Source organism: Garra rufa, chromosome 7 (genome assembly GCF_049309525.1).
Source record: "Garra rufa chromosome 7, GarRuf1.0, whole genome shotgun sequence".
Lineage (NCBI taxonomy): Eukaryota > Metazoa > Chordata > Actinopteri > Cypriniformes > Cyprinidae > Garra > Garra rufa.
In genome coordinates, this window is record NC_133367.1 from 20,884,746 (window position 1) to 20,894,303 (window position 9,558).

A 9,558-nucleotide genomic window follows, 5' to 3' on the forward strand; every position below is an offset into this window, starting at 1 on the left:
AAAGGACCTGCTGAGATCATTTCAGTAATCGTCTTGTTAACTCAGGTGAGAATGTTGACGAGCACAAGGCTGGAGATCATTATGTCAGGCTGATTGGGTTAGAATGGCAGACTTGACATGTCTTCAACACTTGACCATGGTGACCTGCAAAGAAACGCGTGCAGCCATCATTGCGTTTCATAAAAATGGCTTCACAGGCAAGGATAGTGCGGATACTAAGATTGCACGTAAATCAACAATTTATAGGATCATAAAGAACTTCAAGGAAAGAGGTTCAATTCTTGTTAAGAAGGCTTCAGGGCATCCAAGAAAGTCCAGCAAGCGCCAGGATCGTCTCCTAAAGAGGATTCAGCTGCGGGATCGGAGTGCCACCAGTGCAGAGCTTGCTCAGGAATGGCAGCAGGCAGGTGTGAGCGCATCTACAGTGAGGCCAAGACTTTTGGAAGATGGCCTGGTGTCAAGAAGGGCAACAAAGAAGCCACTTCTCTCCAAAAAAAGACATCAGGGACAGATTGATCTTCTGCAAAAAGTATGGCGAATGGACTGCTGAGGACTGGAGCAAAGTCATATTCTCCGATGAAGCCTCTTTCTGATTGTTTGGGGCTTCTGGAAAAAGGTTTGTCCGGAGAAGAAAAGGTGAGCGCTACCATCAGTCCTGTGTCATGCCAACAGTAAAGCATCCTGAGACCATTCATGTGTGGGGCTGCTTCTCATCCAAGGGAGTGGGCTCACTCACAATTTTGCCCAAAAACACAGCCATGAATGAAGAATGGTACCAAAACACCCTCCAACAGCAACTTCTTCCAACAATCCAACAACAGTTTGGTCAAGAACAATGCATTTTCCAGCACGATGGAGCACCGTGTCATAAGGCAAAACTGATAACTAAGTGGCTCGGGGACCAAAACGTTGAAATTTTGGGTCCATGGCCTGGAAACTCCCCAGATCAGATGACTTGTGGTCAATCCTCAAGAGGCGGGTGGACAAACAAAAACCCACTAATTCTGACAAACTCCAAGAAGTGATTATGAAAGAATGGGTTGCAATCAGTCAGGATTTGGCCCAGAAGTTGATTGAGAGCATGCCCAGTCGAATTGCAGAGGTCCTGAAAAAGAAGGGCCAACACTGCAAATACTGACTCTTTGCATAAATGTCATGTAATTGTCGATAAAAGCCTTTGAAACGTATGAAGTGCTCGTAATTATATTTCAGTACATCACAGAAACAACTGAAACAAAGATCTCAAAGCAGTTTAGCAGCAAACTTTGTGTCATTCTCAAAACTTTTGGCCACGACTTTATATACAGCATACATTTAACGTTACACCACAAACAGTGGCGGTTCTACACGGAGGCCAAGGGAGGCCCGTGCCCCTGTAGACATGTCCTTGGCCACCCCTGTGGCCCCCCCGTGCTGACCAAATAAAAAAATTAATTAATTATGGTTTTACACACGAGCGCCAAAAGCGAAACTAATGCGACGCAACGTTCTACTTACATGGGTAAATTAGAGCGGCGCACACAAACACTGCAGCAACAATTAGAACTACTCTTGGATAGAGGAGCTACGATTTATTTCTCCTGTTGCAAGAGTCGAAGGTAAGCAAAACAATTTCATTTCGTGAGTGACTTGTTGTTCTTGCACATAACCGTGTTACTTTTGTTTTTCACACTGATAATTAAATCAAGTTTGTAAATGGCTTTGTAAAATCTTTGTTAACGTTAGTTAATAAAAATATACAGCTGTTCATTGTTAGTTCATGTTAGTTCACAGTGCATGAACTAATGTTAACAAGAATTTAATAAAGTATTAGTAAATGTTGAAATTAACATTAACAAAGATTAATAAATGCTGTATACGTGCAGTTCATTATTAGTTCATGTGAACTAATGTAGTTAACTAATGTTGACCAACGAACCTTATTGTAAAGTGTTACCAAAAACTTCACAGAAAATCTGAAAATCATATCTAAGCAAAAAACGAAAGGCAATGCATGCCCCTAAATTTATTCTTCTTCTTCTAATAGTTATCATGAAACGAGGAAGGGACATAGCGTCCTTTTTTGTCCCAGTAAACAAGAATGTTGTACCCTTTGTTGTACCCTGGAGTTTTGTTCACGTTGAATTGACACACTGTATTTGTATCCTGTACTGTATTTATCATTTAATGTTTTAGGGATGCTCATTTCAGTTAATTTTCCTGACTGACAACCGCTGCTCATTATCCGAACATTAACCTTAACTGATACAATTAGAATAATGAACTTGTTTAAAATAAAAAATAGAATGCACGATTATCTGTGATGATACATAAAAACTACAAGCAAATGTTTTATTTTAACGTGCAAACAGCAGCATACAGAGCAGCAACAAAAACTGCATTCATATACTCAAATTATCACGCATCAGCTGCGCTTCTGAGAACAGAGAAAATCAGAATGAAAAAAAAAGAATAATTTAAACAGGCCTACACTAAATATTTATAAATTAAATAACTACCTAATTAAGATGACAAAACTAAAACACACTGAATCTTTCTATGCACTTTGAATAACGGTACCGTTCTTATTCTTCTCGTTGGACATAAAAATATATAGCAGGCCAGCCTATCCCTCAGTGTACCTAGTTTTTACTTATTTCGACATGCTGTACGGATAGACTGGGACGCTGTCAGTTAACTCTTAGATCCGCGACAAAAACACATCACAAAAATCATTTCAATAGACCTTTTTCACAGAAACCGGAAATACGCAATCGCAGGGTATGCAGACTTCCTGTGTAATGTCAACACAGCAGAAAGCCGGGTAATTTAAAATTAAAATGGAGAGCGTCTACACAACTTCCCTCGCTGGTTTGCCAAAGATAACTTTTGGGCTTCTATGGGGGAGAAAACGCTTAACGTGATATTATTCACTTTATCTGTGGAATAAGGGCTCGTTCTTTTGATAGTAGTTAATGTTTGTTCCACGTAAGGTTTGACAGAAACTTGGGGTTTCCTGGTCGTTTTTTACATACATTAAGCCACGTTAAGCGTTTTTCACGTTGTTTAACTGGTTACCGGCATACCGGGGCGGAAATAGGTTTACACAGCAATTACGTATTTCCGGCGCAAAATACGGAAGTTGTGAGAAAGGTCTATTTGCGGTTGGGGTCTTTTCATCCACTGGTCATATGTGGATAAACGTGTTCTCACAGCGTTCAATAGCCAATCACAGACATTTCTGTTGATGTCATTATCGCAGTGGCCAATCAGAGGCAGCTATGTTACGATCCACTCACCACTTAAAGTGCCGGTTCAGTTCTGCTGAAATTCTACACCTCTGAGAACTCTCTCATTAAAACAAAGAAAGTGTAGACATGATGTAAATGAGAGATTAATTGTACTGTGTAAATGTGATTTTATTACCTTTTATTAACTTTGAGAGATTGCGATGAACTACAGTAATGTATGAGTGACAGCTTTCCAGTGATTGTAAGGGGAGCGCGCACTTTTAAGACTATAATTAATTCAGAATTTGAATTCATTTATTCACGGATTCACTCTCTGATAACGCAACATCGCCATTGCTATCGTGCAGCACATAGGCTACTACATCAGTTACACAAACTAAGAGAAGGTAAAGCAGGTGCTTACTCATCAAAATATGTCTAAACAGCCGCAGTGCGCACGTGTCGACACGCGCCCGTGAGTAAACATTATTTTTTTCACCATGCAGCAAACGTAAAAAAAATTAAACCGTTTAACTTATAGTAAAAATCGGTTAAAATTCTTACTGTCGGTTAACAGTGAATGGTCAATATGAGCATCCCTAAAATGTTTGTATGATTTTAAAGTAAAATAAAGTTTATAATCTTTAAATATCACTTGTTGTCATTTTTTAATGTGCCCCTCTGGTTAAACACTGGCCCCTTCTTGGCCCCCCTAGTCAAATTTGTCTAGAACCGCCACTGACCACAAATAAAGTTTGATTCTGTGGAAACACTGCTACAGTACAAACACACAGTCAAGCATATCTCCCATCACTGCTTTAAATTTAATTGCGTCCCAAATTTCCTGACCTGAACCCTGTTTAGAAACTGAAGAGAAGCAGCACCAACATGAAGCTGGGAAGAGAGAGACTCCGGAGAATCTAGAGAGATTCTGTTTGAAGGAATGGTCTCTGATCTCTTGTCAGGTGTTCTCCAAACTCATTAGACATTGTTGGAGAAAACTCAGAACTGTTACCCTGGGAAAAGGATCTTGCAATAACTGGGTGCCAATAATAGTGGCCAATGTGAACTAGAGAAAAACATTTATTTCATGATGAGATTTCACTCCTAGGTTCTATTGATTTATTTCAATGTCAATTTAGAATTTTGTGATTTTTTTTTAATGAAAGACCAAAAGGCTAAATTTTGCAGATTTATTTTCACATCCACTTTTGCTCATATTTACTAAGGGTGCCAATATTAGTGGAAGGCACTGTATATACTACTTAATATCTTAATATTATTGTATCTTTTATTAACCATTCGCACACATAAGCATTACCCGACTGTCCTCCTGACTGCAGACGTAGGTTTACAAGCCACTTTTCCCTACATTTTTCAGTCAATTTCTTGCATGTTCCTTCTTATGAACAGCAAATTTTTATACACGATATGAAATTAAATTTCTAGGTTTAACAGATTTCCATAACTCAAAACATAGGCATTCTGAGTTTCTGCTAGTGATTCCTATTGAGAAAAATTACTTCCTGCCCTCCAGCTGCATTTTGCACCATCAGAGCCACGTGATTGCAAACAACCTATGGACCTTTTTCCTGAGTAAACGATGAGAGCCGCCGTTACGAATTCTAATGTCAGATTGAATGCTTTTCTGTTCCGGTCTCCATAGGCACCCATTCAAATAGCTTCCATATTTTTAATGTAGTTAAGGTCGGCAGCTTTGTGTCATCTACACAGTGTTACACACTCATTAATGTGAGGCGCTGACAAATGACGGTGCCTCATTGCGACATTGCAAAGTCATTTTAATAGGTTCAACATTAGATTATCAACTTGGAATATACGCTAATTTGACTAGAAACAATGGAGACCGGAAATGTAAAGCATTCTTTCAGTTGAGAGTCTGACTTACTCCCACGTTCAGGAAAAAGATCACACGCCCAAAATGATTTATATCTCATGTTTAACCACATTTAGAAGCCGGCAGATTCCCGAAGGACTGGCTGTGGTAAAGCTAGTCGGGAGTATCTCCGAAAGCACTTAAGCATATATATATTTTTTTTTTTACAACATCATATTTCACATCATATCCAGACATTCTGTAAGTAATATTTATGGCTTTCTACAAATTAGAACTCAGAAAGAATCAAGTTAGAGAAACTCAACCATTTCAGAGTGACCACTTCAGGAGCAGGTTACTTCTGGAATGAAACAAGGTCTCAGCTGTCAAATATTGTCATTTTTTAAGAAATTCGACCTAAAAATACCGTTTTGTGGCTCTTGTTGTGATAGATTACTGTATTGCCTCATTTCAAACGGCATGTGAACCGGTCGTCTTATTTACTTGAAGTAGAAAATAAACATGACAGAATTGCGTGTTTTTATCTATTCTAGGAGGTTTAAAAGACACAAGAACTTCCTTCAACCAGAGTTTATTGTAATGCCAGGTGATCACCTAATGCCGAGCTCGATGACTTTCTGCACCAGGACATCTGCCAGGGTTCTGAAGACAGCCACAACCACACCGTTTCATCACCACGTCCTGTTTCTTCTGGATCAGCTGGATGAAGAGCATCCCCTCTGTTCACCATCTTCTCCTAGACCTGAACCAGAGCCATCAGCAGATCAGACACTGAAGTACCTGTACATGGGAGGACAAACGTGCTCATAAAACTAGATTCAAAAGCAAAATAACCACACTCAGTACTGAAATGTAAAAAGAGATTAATTCAATTTTGCCTTGCAAAAGTATTCATACCCCTTTTTACAAACTTTTACAAATTTATTAAAAATACAACACTGAAATAAGTACATTGCATAAGTATTCATACCCTTAACTCAGTACATAGTTGAAGCACCTTTACAGCCTCAAGTCTTTTTGGGTCTGATGTGACAAGCTTTGCACGTCTGCATTTGGCAATTATCTGCCATTCTTTGCCTCACCTTTTCACCTCTCAAGCTCTGTCAGCTTGGATGGCGGCTGGCAGACATTCTCTAGAGTCCTACTTGTTCCAATCGTCGTCCATTATGGATAATGCTTCTATCAACCTTCAATGCAGCAGATTTTTTCTGAACTCTTCTCTAGATCATTGCCTTAACCCAAGTCTGTCACTGAGCTCTACAGGCAGTTATCTTGACCTCAGGACTTGGTTTTTGCTCTGATATGCATTTTCAGCTGTTAGACCTTTTCTGAGAGGTGTGTGCCTTTCTAAATCATACTCATTCAAATGAATTTGCCACAGTTTAACTCCACTCGAAGTGTAGTAACATCTAGAAGCAATATGAATGCTCCTGAGCTAAATTTCGAGTGTCCCAGAAAAGGGTATGAATACTTATGCAATTGGATCTTTTCAGATTTTCATTTTTAATAAATTTGCACAAATGTTAAAAACCTATTTTTTTGCTTTGCCATTATGGAGTAGGGAGTGTAGATTGATGTGGGGAAAAAAAGGAATTTAAAGTAGTTTAACATAAGGCAGCAACATAACAAAATGTGAAAAAAATGAAGGAGTATGAATAATTTTGCAAGGCATTGTATGTAATATGAGTGCCCTACATACTTCTCAAGATACACTGTTATCAACTGTTAATATTGGGGTTAATTAGTTTAATTTCACGTCGTGTATGAAAATTTGATGTTCATAAAGAGAAAAAAGCAAGAAATTGACTAAAAAACGCAGGGAAAAATGGTTCGTAAAAATAGGCTTCCATATAGTCACTAAAAAGATGTCCATCACTTCAGTTTCGAAACTTTAAGTATAGTATCTTACATTGTCTACGTGTGCGTTTACCGTTGAGTTAATTCTCACTCTCACCCTGTATCTATACATTTCTTTATTAATATCTTAACATATTATTATCTTTTATTAACCTTTTGCACACACAAGCACTATCCGACTCTCCTCCTGACCACAGACGGAGGTTTATAAGTCACTTTTTCCTGCGCTTTTCAGTCAATTTCTTGCCGTTCCCCCGTATGAGCAACACATTTTTCATACATGATAAAAGCTCCTTGAGGTTTCTCGTTTTGACCCATGAGCATCCATAAACAACGCAAAACATGGGCATTTTAAGCTTCTACTAGTGATTCCTATGGAGAAAATTGTGCAAATACTCATTCTGATCATGTCCTTTACAGAAAGTATTTTGTATTTTATACACAGTAAAAAGTTGTGAATTTTACATTTTTGAAAATTATTCTTGTTCAAAACATGCTTAACAAGAATTATCGGTATATAAATATTTACACTAAATGACATTTTAGTGGGTGTCTTCTGTAATTCATTAGGAGTCATTAATTTTTGCTCAGAAAAGCTACAAAGCTAAGATACATTTAATATACTAGGAAAAAACAACAATTAAAGCTCTATTACACTTTCATTTATTTTTGGACACTCAAAATCCCCTTTCCATCTTCGACCCATTCATTCAGAACACAACAGACTGTTCACATTAATACTCTCCACAATAAATGAATTTTTTTTTCAATAATTTTCTGTTTATTTAACATCATGAACATTAAGCTGTGAAAGAATCTCTGCGGATGCTGTTAGAGACTTTTCGTGGATTATAGCGTTTAGTTAATGATTCAACAGTTTTTTTTTTACATCAGGCACGTCCATGTACAAAAACTAAACATTAATTGACTGTCCTAAACACCGCATCCAAACACACTCGAGTCAAAGTCACTACATTGTGAATCACTTATATTGTATTTTTTTAAAATTTTGACAAAGCTTAACTTTGAAAAAAGTTCATCCTTCAGTATTATCCTCACTCGATTAACATTTACATCGCGAAACAGTTATTAAATATGAATAGTTTAGCTGCAGGTCTATCTTACCTCACAGTCGCACTCTTCCACCGTTAATGTAAACAGTAAGTAAAACGCGCCTTCTTTGATTTGATTGGCCATCGCGATGATGTTAACGACCCAGCTCGTTCTTATTAAAAATTACGATGTGTTTTCACTGCTTACTATTCTTCAAGCAATTTGAAATCATTCTAGTTTGAATTTTTGTTTCTCGTTAGTTATGGTGCAGTATTGCGCCTCAACTATTTATAAACACTCTAAATGCGCCAGACGCCTCGCGCATGCGCAGATAGGTTGTTTACCTCGGCGCGTCCCTTTGATGTCATTCTTAGAATGTTCGCGCGGGTTCTAAAAGCCCTCTCCCCCGCGGCTAAGCTTCAGTCACAGTTCAGCAGCTGTTGTTGTTGTTGTCGTCGTCGAGGTCTACTAAGAGTTACCTTGATTTTCTTTGTTAGAGTGAACACAACAGTGGCGAGTTCTGGAGTTGTTGTAGTCGAGTTCCACTATCAGTTACCTTGATTTTTTTTTGATTCTTTTGCTATTGAGTGAACACAACAATAGCAACAATGGCGGATACGTGGAAAGAAATCAAAGAAACGTACGAGGAGAAGAGGGCACAGTTTGATCATTGGTACAAGAAGCTTAAAAGACGCGAGTATAGATTTTACTTACGGTTCAACTATAAGAGATGCTGTCGGCCTGACTGGAGGGATGAGGCAATAGACAGACATGGTCCCCGAGTTCGATTGTTTGGGAAAAAAAGCATATTTAAATGGAAGAACTTTAAACTCTTATTCCGAAAGAAAGAGCGCGAGTGGTGGGACAGGTTACCCCCCGATGTGCCTCCACCTCAATATCGGGTCTTGCATGTGGATGTTATGCCTAAGACGTTTCCTTACAAGCCAGAAGAGCCAGAAGAAACAGGAGAAACAGGAGACCCCTGCAATCACAAGAGGAAACGGACTGAAATTTTTATAATGAAGGCTAAAATAATGGACTTGCATGGAGTCATATGCCAGGCATTTTGCTCTGGTGATGAAGAGGCTGGGTCATCTGAAGACGAGAGATTTGCTGAAGATGAGGATGAAGAATATTTCTCAGCAGAAGAGTGAATAGAGTGCATAAGAAAGTGCATATTTATAATATGACCCTGGACCACAAGGGCAAATCTGAAACCTGCAGAAATAAGCTCTCCGTTGATGTTTGATAGGAAAGGACAAAATTTGGCCAAGATACATACTATTTGAAAATCTGGAATCTGAGGGTGCCAAAAAATCTAAATATTGAGTAAAGCATCTTTGGCCATGCATTTTACTGATCAAAAATTAAGTTTTGATATATTTACGGCAGACAAAAGAAAAAATAGTTTGGACCCATACAATGTATTTTGTATACAAATATCCCTGTGCTATTAAAGACTGGTTTAGTGGTCCAGGGTCAGATATGTGGTACCCTCAGAGATCAGAAATGCATGCATCAGTTGTATTCAGGTAAATTAGAGAATTGTTCTTATAAGGTGACTGGAAAAAAATGTCCCAG

At 38.4% G+C, this 9,558-nt stretch overlaps 1 long non-coding RNA gene across 1 annotated transcript; it reads right to left on the reverse strand.

Annotated features, from left to right (window-relative positions):
• Positions 1 to 5,622: 5,622 nt before the first annotated feature.
• LOC141339185 (uncharacterized) lies at positions 5,623 to 9,514 on the reverse strand. The gene is made up of 2 exons (XR_012355901.1): positions 8,050 to 9,514; positions 5,623 to 5,847 (listed from the first exon to the last, which is right to left on the reverse strand). It is a non-coding gene; the product is annotated as an uncharacterized lncRNA (long non-coding RNA).
• Positions 9,515 to 9,558: the final 44 nt, after the last annotated feature.